This window comes from Sus scrofa, chromosome 9 (assembly GCF_000003025.6).
Source record: "Sus scrofa isolate TJ Tabasco breed Duroc chromosome 9, Sscrofa11.1, whole genome shotgun sequence".
NCBI classification, from domain to species: domain Eukaryota; kingdom Metazoa; phylum Chordata; class Mammalia; order Artiodactyla; family Suidae; genus Sus; species Sus scrofa.
In genome coordinates, this window is record NC_010451.4 from 48,977,048 (window position 1) to 48,988,344 (window position 11,297).

Sequence of the window (11,297 nt, forward strand, 5' to 3'; positions counted from 1 at the left end):
AGGGCCGCACTCACGGCATATGGATGTTCCCAGGGTAGGGGTCTAATCGGAACTGTTGCTACCACAGCAATGCCACATCCGAGCCGCGTCTGCGACCTACACCACAGCTCATGGCAATGCTGGATCCTTAACCCACTGAGTGAGGCCAGGGATCAAACCCACAACCTCATGGTTTGGAGTTGGATTTGTTGCTGCTGCACCATGATGGGAACTCCCAATTTATTTATTTTTGATGCTACTTCAAGGAGATGTTATCAGTAAAGCAACCAGCACAGCAACAGGCACAAGATAAATATTTACTATATGTTAGCTGCTAAAATGCTACTAGTGGTGTTAGTAGTAGCCGTGATGGTGGCAGTAGTAGAAGCAACAAAGCTGGTGGCAAGAACAGTAGAAACAGACTTGGAAACCACATAAATCTCTTCGCTCTTTCTAGCAGAATGGTTGACTCATACATCTGTACTTAGGAAACTAGACTATTGTTTTACAGATGACATTTCTACAACAATTTCCTTTTATTTCCCTTGCGCATGGAGCAATGTTCCATTTGAAAACTGGAAACAATTCCAGCTGTTTCAAGAGTTGGGAGGAGGAGAAGCAAGAAGGAGAGGCTGTCCTCTCCTTGGTCAGAGACTAAAGGCAGAACAATAAAGACTGGAATAGGGATGGGTGGTGGTAGAAGAATCCCAAGGAGAAGATAGAACGGTTTCCCTTCCTAGCTGGCAATTCCCCAGCCCTGGCTCTTCAGTGATTTCCCAAAAACTTTGGGACCAAACACACACTCCTATGCATGGTGAGTACAAGCATTTTCCCCACCTGGCCTTGCCTGCTTCTTAAATTCCAATTCTCTGCATTTTCCACCCTCTGCTCCTTCAGGACACAGAGCTGTTTCAGACCTTGGTATCTGTGCATGCAGCATCTGGGGCCTGAGCACATGACAAACACCAACTCATTTTTGAAGATGTGTCTTGTGCTGCCTATTTTTGAAGATTTTCTGAACTCATCTCTCCTGAATGATACTGACCATCTCCTACTTGGTGCCCCCAATTTGTGCTATTTCTGTCAGCATCTGGAAAGCTTAATGCAATTTTGTCTCTTCCTATGAAATTCCTTGAAGTCAGAGGCTATGTCTTTCTGGTATTTTTATTCCTGACAAGTAAAAGGAACATAATTGATGCTTTTTGAATGAATGATGAAAAGAAGGGAGGGCTGGATAGATGGATGAATAAATAAATGAATAAACCGATGAGTGAATGGATAGTACCTGTGTGAAGACACAAGTGAAGGGATATTCCTAAAGTACCCTTTAGGGGGACTGGCACAGCTTCGTCAATATCTTCCATTCCCCTCCAACTCTAGCACTTCACTACCCACAACTTCAAAGTTTCTTAATTTTATTTCCTTGTGTCTTTTTCTTTATTTATTGGGAAATCAGGATAAAATGCAGGTACAAGAAACTGGTGATGACTTGGGTTTTTAATAATCCTGATCTGAGATGCTAAGAAGACATCCATGTGGAAATGTCAAGAAGGTAAATAGGAATATGGGGCAAATACTCAAATCAGAGGCCAAAAGAGAGTACAGATTTGGGAGTCCTGGGGAACAGTGATGGTTAAAGCCAGAAGAAAGGATGAGATGGCTGTGAGGATAAAGGGGAGTGGTGGGATGCCATAAGGCAAGGACTACTTAGGGAGTTCCCATCGTGGCACAGTGGTTAACGAATCCGAATAGGAACCATGAGGTTGAGGGTTCGATCCCTGCCCTTGCTCAGTGGGTTAAGGATCCAGCGTTGCTGTGAGCTGTGGTGTAGGTCGCAGACGCGGCTCGGATCCCGTGTTGCTGTGGCTCTGGTGTAGGCTGGCAGCTACAATTCCAATTAGACCCCTAGCCTGGGAACCTCCATATGCCGCTGGAGCGGCCCAAGAAATGGCAAAAAAAAGACAACAACAACAAAAAAAAGACAAGGGCTACTAGGGTAACTTGGGGAAAACACAGTAAACAGGAAGAAGGAGTCAACCAAAGGGTACGAGGAGGCTTTGTCCTGAAGCCAGAGAGGAAATCCTCAAAAAGGGAATGAATGGTTAACAATGGCCACTGAAGAAGAGAAGGAAGGTTGAGAGCTGGGATGAGGCCATTGGATCTGCCAATATACTTGAATAATCACAATTTGCCAATTAGTAGCAGAACTTAGAGTCTTTAGAAACAGGAAGCTTCCTTGCACCGTCTCAAATTCAGATCAATTCTCATGGAAAGGAAAGAGTTACAAAACTGTTAACACTATTGTTCAAAAATATCAAACCAGCATTTTTGTTCATCAATTCAGATTTAAAATTTAATTTCATGGTACAATGAACCCATACACAGTTATATCTATTAAGGTCACCCACTCCCAGCTCATCGGCTTACTCTGGGCATTGATGACTGTAAAACTCTTTAGGAGATAAGCATCACTGTTTTCATACTTCCCAGTGCTCACCGTTTTCACGTGAGTCAAGATTTTCTGACTCTGAAATGCTCAGTGAAGTTTATCCCCCTAGTTCTCCCCTAATTGTTCCTCAATCCATGGTTTTAACTAAACAAACAAAATCTGCAAGAGATTCCCAAAGGTTTGAGGCATGAAGACGTGGGGAAGGGAGTTTTTGATCAAGTCTTTCATTGTTTCAAGAAGAAACACGTGTATTTTGCTTGACTATTTGTTTAGCTTCGCATTTAAAAAAAAAAAAATCATCTATTTCTTCTTTCTGCTGCTCAAAATACTGAGGCCAGAATCCATCTAGCTTTTACTATGCTTCTTATTACTGTAATAATGTGTGCTTAATTCATTAAATTCTTTTCATCTTCCACATAAAGTGAATATAGAATTTTCCTTTAAGGCAACATGACAATTAGTCAATTTGGATTTAAAGTGGCCTGAAAATTATTCACATCCAGGGTCAAATGAACATGGAGACACACATACAATATTACCTCTTTCTCTTTCTCTCTGTAAATGTATATTCACATATATAATATATATGCATATATATACATGTGATATAGATATAAACATATCTAGATATCAATATATTTTACATGTATATGGATATAGGCATAGATATAATTTAGTGTGAAAAGTCATGAAAAAAAATCTGCCTGCCCCCCCTTTCCCCCAGAAACCATGCCTTCAGTTCAATTGTTGAAAATTTAGCACTTTCTGAAACTTAAACTGGTTCAGCACCAAGGCCTTGAGAAAAGTGGAGGTGGACAACTTCAGGAAAATTTTAAAAGCGTAGTTAATGTGGAATATTGCAGATCTGGAGAGCTGTTGAGAGCTAGTCATCCACCCCAGCTAGGATACACTATCTGAATTTTCTGGACAATTGTCTGGTTTTCCTCGTCTCTTCTTTCTACTTTTTCCTTTCAGCGGGAGTATCCTTTTCTTTTCTTTTTTGGTGATAATTTGAAAAAAATACTAAATTCTGGGTTTTTTAATCATATGTGAAATTTTTAATCTTACTTCCCTAACCCAGAATACATGTGTGTATATGTGTGTGGGGGCGTGTATATATATTCTCAATACAGTAAAGATATAATAATAACTATTAAATACCATTTAGCCGCACATGTATTTAACCCTGGATTCAACCAGTGAACAGTGGTTAAGTCTTCTTATTCTGGCAATATGATAGAAACATGGACTAATAAGACCTATTCCCTGCCCTCAAATAGGAAAAAAAATAGATTGGAGGAGTACATTCTGTGTATAAATAATTACAACATCATGAGGTGCATGTTAACGGAAGTATATGCACAGCCACATGGGAGCACTGGAGATGAAGCACAGAGCTGCATGAAAATCGCAGGGGAATGTAATGTTCAGTTTTGATTTGTGGTTGCTCTGTTGGACTCATGGCTATTTAAAGGAAATCAAACTTTTAAAAAATTTCTGTTATTATTTTTTGTCTTTTTTTTTTTTTTTTTTTTTTAGGTGCGTACCCATGGCACATGGATGTTCCCAGGCTAGGGGATGAATCAGAGCTATAGCTGCTGACCTACACCACAGCCATAGCAATGCCAGACCAGAGCTGTGTCTGCAACCTACACCACAGCTCACAGCAACACTGGATTCTTAACCCACTGAGTGAGGTTGGGGATCGAACCTACATCCTCATGGATGCTAGTCAGATTCGTTTCTGCTAAGCCACGATGGGAACTCCTTAAACTCTTTTAAAAAGGTGTTATAGATGGGTTCATACAGGTAATTATACTTTGCTGCAATGCATTTATTTTTCTCTGTTCTGAAAGTATGATCCTTTAAGACATACAGTATTTGAAATAACTTAAGCTCTTTTGTATGGACAAAACTTAGAGTAATAAAGTAATTTAAGACGAGAGAGAGAGAAAGAGAGAGAGAAAGAGAGAGAGAAAGAGAGAAAGAGAGAGAGAGAGAGAGAAAGAGAGAGAGAGAGAGAAAGAGAGAAAGAGAGAAAGAGAGAGAAAGAAAGAAAGAAAGAAAGAGAGAGAGAGAGAGAGAGAGAGAGAAAGAAAGAAAGAAAGAAAGAAAGAAAGAAAGAAAGAAAGAAAGAAAGAAAGAAAGAAAGAAAGAAAGAGAGAGAAAGAGAAAGGAAATAAATCATAGGGGAAGACACTTAGCAGATCTGGAAGGAAGAGTAGGCAGGCACCTGGTAGGGTGGGGGATAGAGGCAGCCCAGGTAGTGAGAACGGCATTTGTAAAGAAGCAGAAACTAGTCTTGTTTGGGAAAACCAAGCGGCCTGACGTTGAGGTGAGAGATTAAAATAATAAGCTAAGGGGAAGGACAGAGGATTTACGCCAGGCTAAAAATGTTTAATGTTTTCCTAAATAGTTAAAGAATGAAGATTCCAAAATCCCTTTTCTTGCTAACCAGAAATAAGATATAAAATATTGAAGTTGATCTGGTTGTAAAAAAAAATGGGGGGATTATATCAGTGAAAAGAGTCAATGCCTGGAGAAATGTTGGGCTCTTGGCTCTGAATCTTTCATTTTTCTTCAAAGAAACATGTCTTGTTGCAATGGCTGGACACTGTGGTTTAATCTAGTAGATTGCAGTGTGGTGCGATAACGGAGGCCACATTGGGAGGACTTTTCATTGGGCCAAGCGAGAGAAGCAGTCTGAGCTGGGGACCTCACCACACCCCAAAAGGATGAACATATTTTCTTCCTTTGAGGTGCAGACCACAGGAAGGGCAGCTTCCCAATTTGGGAAGGAAAATATGATTTCAAGAGCTTAAAACATCAAGTGAGTCTTTCAAACTGTATTTCGATGAGGTAAGGGTAAATGAATGAGAAACATATGGATTCCATTTTCTTGAAGATCCCTACAGATTTAAAATTAAGGAACAAGGAGCTTGAGGCAAAACACGCTTTAGACTTAATCCAAACATAAATGTTTGAGGAATTGTTTGAAATTTTCACAAATCTGCACAGAAATTCAGTTATGCATCTTTCCATTATGTGCTCTGTGAATTTCGCTCAGAATCCAGCCCTTTTGGCAAATACAGAGTCCTTTGTGGAGAAATGGCCTAAACAGACTTGGGGAAAGCTAATTACTGTAATGAGTATTCAGTGACCTCAGACTCATCAATAAAAATATTGATTTCCTGAGCAAGGGTTCAGAGACCATGCCCAAAGCCCACATCTACCCCGCACCCCAGCACACAAACATATTCATTGTACTCATCAGATTTCACTAGGTCATGCTGCAGTAACAAGCAGTCCCCAAATCTTAGTGGCTTCCAGCAACAAAGCATTTATTTCTCATTCTTGTCTCACTCCCATTGGTTGTGGGAAGATTGAAGTGCCCCTCCATGAGCCATCTCTATTTAGGGATAGGTAGAAAAACACAGTCTGTATCTGGAGCACTCAATTCTCGAGGAAGAAAGAAAACAAGCAATGGCAAAACCACAAAGAGATTCTTTAAATTTTTGCCTAAATGTAGAATAGATCACTTCTGCTCACAGTTCACTGGTCAAAGCACATCACGCATCCAAGCTTGGTCCCAGTGAGGTAAGAGTACACTTCCTGTAGGGAATGCATCAGGGAAGTTCCCCAGAGGAAATGGCACAAGAAAGAAGGGCAGCCAAGTGTTTGAAAAATACAATAGAATCTGCAATAACCATTATTCCTTAGCGTTATTAAAAATGCAAAATTGTGTTAACTTGTTTACTGGCTCATTTCTCCCTCCCTCAGATTTGCAATCTGCATATGTAAGAGCACAGATCATCTTATATTCATCACATAGTAGGGTTGGTACTTAACAGTGCTCAATGGATATTTGCTGAATAAACAAATGAAGTTTCTGCCGCCCCTTTTGAGAATTGGGCACATTGATATTTGGTCCTTAAAGGAAATGTTAGATACGGAATCTTCTTCCCTTATTTTCAGGGCACAAGCTTACAGAAGTGTTTTAGACAAATAACGTGGAGACTCTCCAGATGGGTGAGAAAGAGTGTGCACCCCAGAAGGGATACCCTTACCTACAGTTCTCAGACTTTCTTCTAATTTCCAGCCTTCTCCCCACTATCTGCAGCATCAGAGGGTCCCTCTGTCAGCAGGGATTGGCCTGTTCCTGTATTTTGTCTCTAGGTGAACTTGTTCCAGGATATCTGGTCACACAGATACCCGTGCCTTATTAAGGCTCTGGGCTTCTCTATTAATGGGATAAGGTCTTTCGTACCCTGGTGCTGGACAATAACTCATCTGTGCTACTTCAAAATACCTCCATGAGAACCTCCTCTGGGTCAGATGGACAGAAGTGGCTTGCAAGTCCAGTGAGAACATCTAATCTGTTGCTGGAGACCTAAGACATTTTAAAGAAATGTTTTTAGAGGAAGATCCAAGAGTAACCCACATTGTATCCTCAAATTTCCCAGGGAAACAAGCAAGGTTCACATATATATTATAGACTGCTTTGAAAACAGGGAGCCAACAGGATCCCCAGCATGATAATAATAGTGCCACTTTTTCCATATTCTGGAGATTGAAAACAATGTTCATTATTAATCATAGCTCAGTTAATTCAATACAAGTCATCATTTGGATGCTTCAGTGTGTTTGTTATACTTCTGGGCACTATTATTACAATTACATATTTTTATCTTTTTTTTTTTCCCCTTGCTGGATATAGATCTCATATACTTGTTTTCTCTAGCTCCAAAGCAGAGAGTCTGGAGTTTACCCTTTATTAATCAGACTGTTTTGGGGTCCTTTCTGTTTGGGGAAGCTCTTGGGGAATGTGAACGTTTACCAGTTCCAATCACTCTTTGATGAATCCCAGGAAACCTGTCTCAGGAGCCCAGAATGCCTTTCTCAGAATGCCACTTAATGACCCCATCTTACCCGCACATTATGGACAAGGATAGTGGAATCTATCCAGGGACTGCAGAGATAACTAGCTTCTCCACCAACTTCAGCAATAACCAGAACAATGTGGGGGAGGATGAGTATTCTAATCCCTTAATAGCAGATGTCATGCCACTTGGCTTTCTTGCCCTTTGTGTTTCAGCAAAAGCCAACGGTCATACCCAATGGCCGCCTGCCTGGCAGATTTCATAGCAGGAAGAGAGCTAAGGTGCAGGAAGAGAAGATATGAATGGATACCTCTCCCCCATGCCTTGAATGCTTCAACTTGGAGGGATGCTTTTTGAAATCACTCAGTACTGTCCCTCTTGTCCCTTAAGTGTTGATTTCTTCCAGGCGTCCTCTTTAGCCCTTTCCCCCTTCTACCCATGATCTCTGAGTGGCCTTAGAATTCAATTTGCCTTTGTGTTCTGATAACCCCCAAAGCACAGCCCATATATCTCTCCTATCCCCAGGCTTCCATTTCTTTACCTGGTGTCCTGTGGTTATTTCAAATATACTGTGTTCAAAATGACACTCCTTATTGTTCCCCTCAAATCTGCTTTTCTTTCTCTGTGTTCCTTTTTATGAAATTGAGTCCTTCCTATCCACTTAACCTGAGCTGGTTTTCTCACATCAACCACTCTGCCTCGTTCTTCTTGCCTGTCCCTTCTGCTTTTTGAAAGTAAGGTTTTCTTATTCCTCTCTATAAGCCTCAATGGTGGAGCCAAAAAAGTGACAGGCTGTAAATATTGGTATAAAAAGGACCAAATGAAGTATTATCATAATGCGTGATGCCATCAAGCATGGCCTGGTCAGTTTCAGCAGCTTAGAGAGGCTCCAGAAGAGTATAGACGTGGGCCTATACTAGTTCATTTGAGAGTAGGGCTCAAGAGGAAGCTCAGTCTGAAAAGTGTGATATTGGCAGGCCTGAGTTCAAGTTGGGCAGTGATGCAGGCCCACAGAGAGCAGTAGAATATATACGGGCAAGGAGCAGGAGCTGGGCAGGGCTCCTGGGAGACACAGAAAGGACAGGCAAAGTCAAGGGCAAGGGCCTGAGTTATTCCCTAAGCTGGGAGGTAAGCACATAAGTATCCTGATGACGGCTCGGTGGGGACACTCCTCCTGTGAACGAGGTTGCTGGTTCAATGTGCAGCTGGCCCACATCTGGGGCCAAGAGCCAGCTGGGTTGTTCACAAGGGAAGCTTATGGCTGAGGGCCAGGACACATGGCTGGGTCTGCGCAGATTCCCCCTATGCTGGTTAGGCTTAGCCTAGAGGCCAAGAAGGGAATGTGGCACCAAGTAGGAGTTAAGGACTCCAGCTACTAGGAAAATATATGTTGCTGCAAATCAGACCTCAGAAGTTCTGAAAATCTGGTTTGGTACTATTTAAGGCAATTGTCTAGATGTAGCTAGGTATTAAAATTGATCTCCTAGAAACATGGAGGGTATAGGAGACCTTTGTCTTGCCTTTGCAACTTTTATGTAAATCTAAAATTATTCCAAAATGAAGTGGGTTTTTGGACTTGGTTTTTTGTTTTGGGTATGGGTATTTGTTTGTTTGTTTCTCCACACTCATGATACATGGAAGTTCCTGGACCAGGTTTTGAATCCAAGCTGCAACTGTGACCTATGCCACAGTTGTGGCAATGTGGAATCCTTAACGTGCTATGCTGGGCCGGGGATCAAACCTGTCCCTCGGCAGCAATCCAAGCCACTGCAGAGACAAAGCTAGATCCTTAACTGGCTGTACCACAGTAGGAACTCCCAAAATGAGTTTGTGGTTTTTTTTTTTTGTTTTTTTTGTTTTTTTTGTTTTTTTTTTTGTCTTTTTGTCTTTTTAGGGCCTCACTTGGGCAAATGGAAGTTCCCAGGCTAGGGGTCCAATTGGAGCTGTAACTGCTAGCCTACACCACAGCCACAACAACTCAGGATCTGAGCCATGTCTGCAACCTACACCACCACTCATGGCAACGCCAGATCCTTAACCCACTGAGCGAGGCCAGGGATCTAACCCGCATCTTCATGGATGCTAGTTGGGATCATTAACCACTGAGCCATGATGGGAACTCCCCAAATGAGTTATTTTGACAAAACATTTATTAAAAATGTGTAACCTAACTGGGTTTAGAATATTGAATGAAGATTAAACATTTGGGAGTCTTCCACTGGAGGAAAAATCAGATGGGTATACTCTATTCTGTACTGTTATCAGATGCACCCAGACTGGCTAGGTTCTCTGTGAAGGGTAGAAAGGCATTTACTTAGGAGATGACTTTGTAGCCACAATGGTTGATTTGGGGTCCTTGCCATGAATCCTATTCAGGAAACAGGCATGCTTCCTATATATCTCCCCTCTGACTCTACTACCAGAATGGGCTGAGAGATGGGCTGAGGACTCTGGAGAGGAGAAAAGGGTAGAGGGAGAGAGGGACCCAGCCACTGCTGTGCTACGGAATTGTCATCCACCCTTTCTTTGCTGCTGCTACTACTTTCAAACTCATCAACCCCTGCCTGTCCTTAGATGACCCAGGGAGTCTTTTTTCTCAAGCTGCCAGTTAACAAGTAAGGTTGCCAACGGAAGCCAGTTGCTCTCTTCTGAGGCTGGAACTTGCAACCTGTCATCTTTTGTTGTCTGCAGAACAGAGAACACAGCCAAGCCGGCAGGGAGAGTCTGTTGTTTGAATGCAGATCTCACTGGAATAGTGCGGTTTATTCACATAGATCAAGGAAGAGCAATAAATCCTTACCACTGCCACCTTTTCTCAGTCTCCGAATGGTCAGGAAAAAAATCATAATGGGTGTGGGATGGAAAGAACCTAACATGGTGACAATTTTTCCCTAAATCTTAACATACTAGAAAGAATGGGCACAACAGTCACAATATAGGTGTATTCACTGGCCTGCATATTTAAGAGCATCTTTATGTGGCTCCCTGATCTGAGAGCCAAAACTCCCAAATATATTGGTAAGTAGGAGTGGGGGAATTAATTGATTGAGAAGATTTCAAACAACCCGAGAGAAAGAGAGAGAGAGCGAAGGGTTCAATAACTAGAGATGGAAGCATGAAAGAGAAGATCCAGCAAAACCAAGTACAAATTAAAAATCCCTCTTGAGAGTTATTTTATCAGTGCAGATGTGAATGATGGGCAAAGAGTCAGTGAGCTCAGCAAGAAAATCTAAATTATTTCAAACCAGGCTGGGCTGCAGAGTTGCCAGGAATTGTGGTGTGCATTTGTTAAGGCACCTCGTTCATTGCTTCCTTCTCATCACCCTCCTTCTTTGACCAGAAATGCCAGGATGGGAGGCTCCTCAGGTAGAATCAGCAGAAGAGAGTATTTGGAGACCCGCCAGGGCCAAATGATAATGCCACAATTCAGGGCAGCCCTGGGGCCTTTGCTGACTCAAATATAGAGAATGGGTATTAATTGAACCTAATTATCAAGTCATTGAAAAAGGACCAATGAGAAGAAGATCCCCTAAAGAGAGAGGACAGTGTATTAGGACAGAACTGAAGCCTCAAAGAAAATATCTAATTCCCAGAGCAAATGAGGACAAGTGGGAAGTGCCTGAGCTCAGGAAGAATTACCTGGGATTCAGCCTGAACCTTCCTGTGTGTCCATCCTCTGATCCTGGGTGAACCCTCTGAGCCAGCTTCCTCATATATAAGAAGTGAACCTGACCTGGCTCTCTTAGTTAGGAGAATCAATTGCCACGACACATAAAAGTCTTTTACACAAAGGAAAATTGTGATTGTAACTGTAGACAAGATAAGGCCCTGCTGACCTTGACCAGGACCAATTTTAACTGTCTCTCCCCATACTGGCCTCTGCATTTGTGAAGCTAAGTGCTTGTTTGATTTTACTTTTATGACTGATATGCAAAGATCTTATTGGCCCTTTTTAATTTGCTCACATTACAGATAGGCAGTATTTCTGA

The 11,297-nt window shown here is 41.9% G+C and overlaps 1 non-coding gene across 1 annotated transcript; it reads right to left on the bottom strand.

Moving 5' to 3' along the window:
• MIR9804 (microRNA 9804) lies at positions 10,927-11,005 on the bottom strand. Its single transcript, NR_128486.1, has one exon. It is a non-coding gene; the product is annotated as a microRNA 9804 (primary transcript).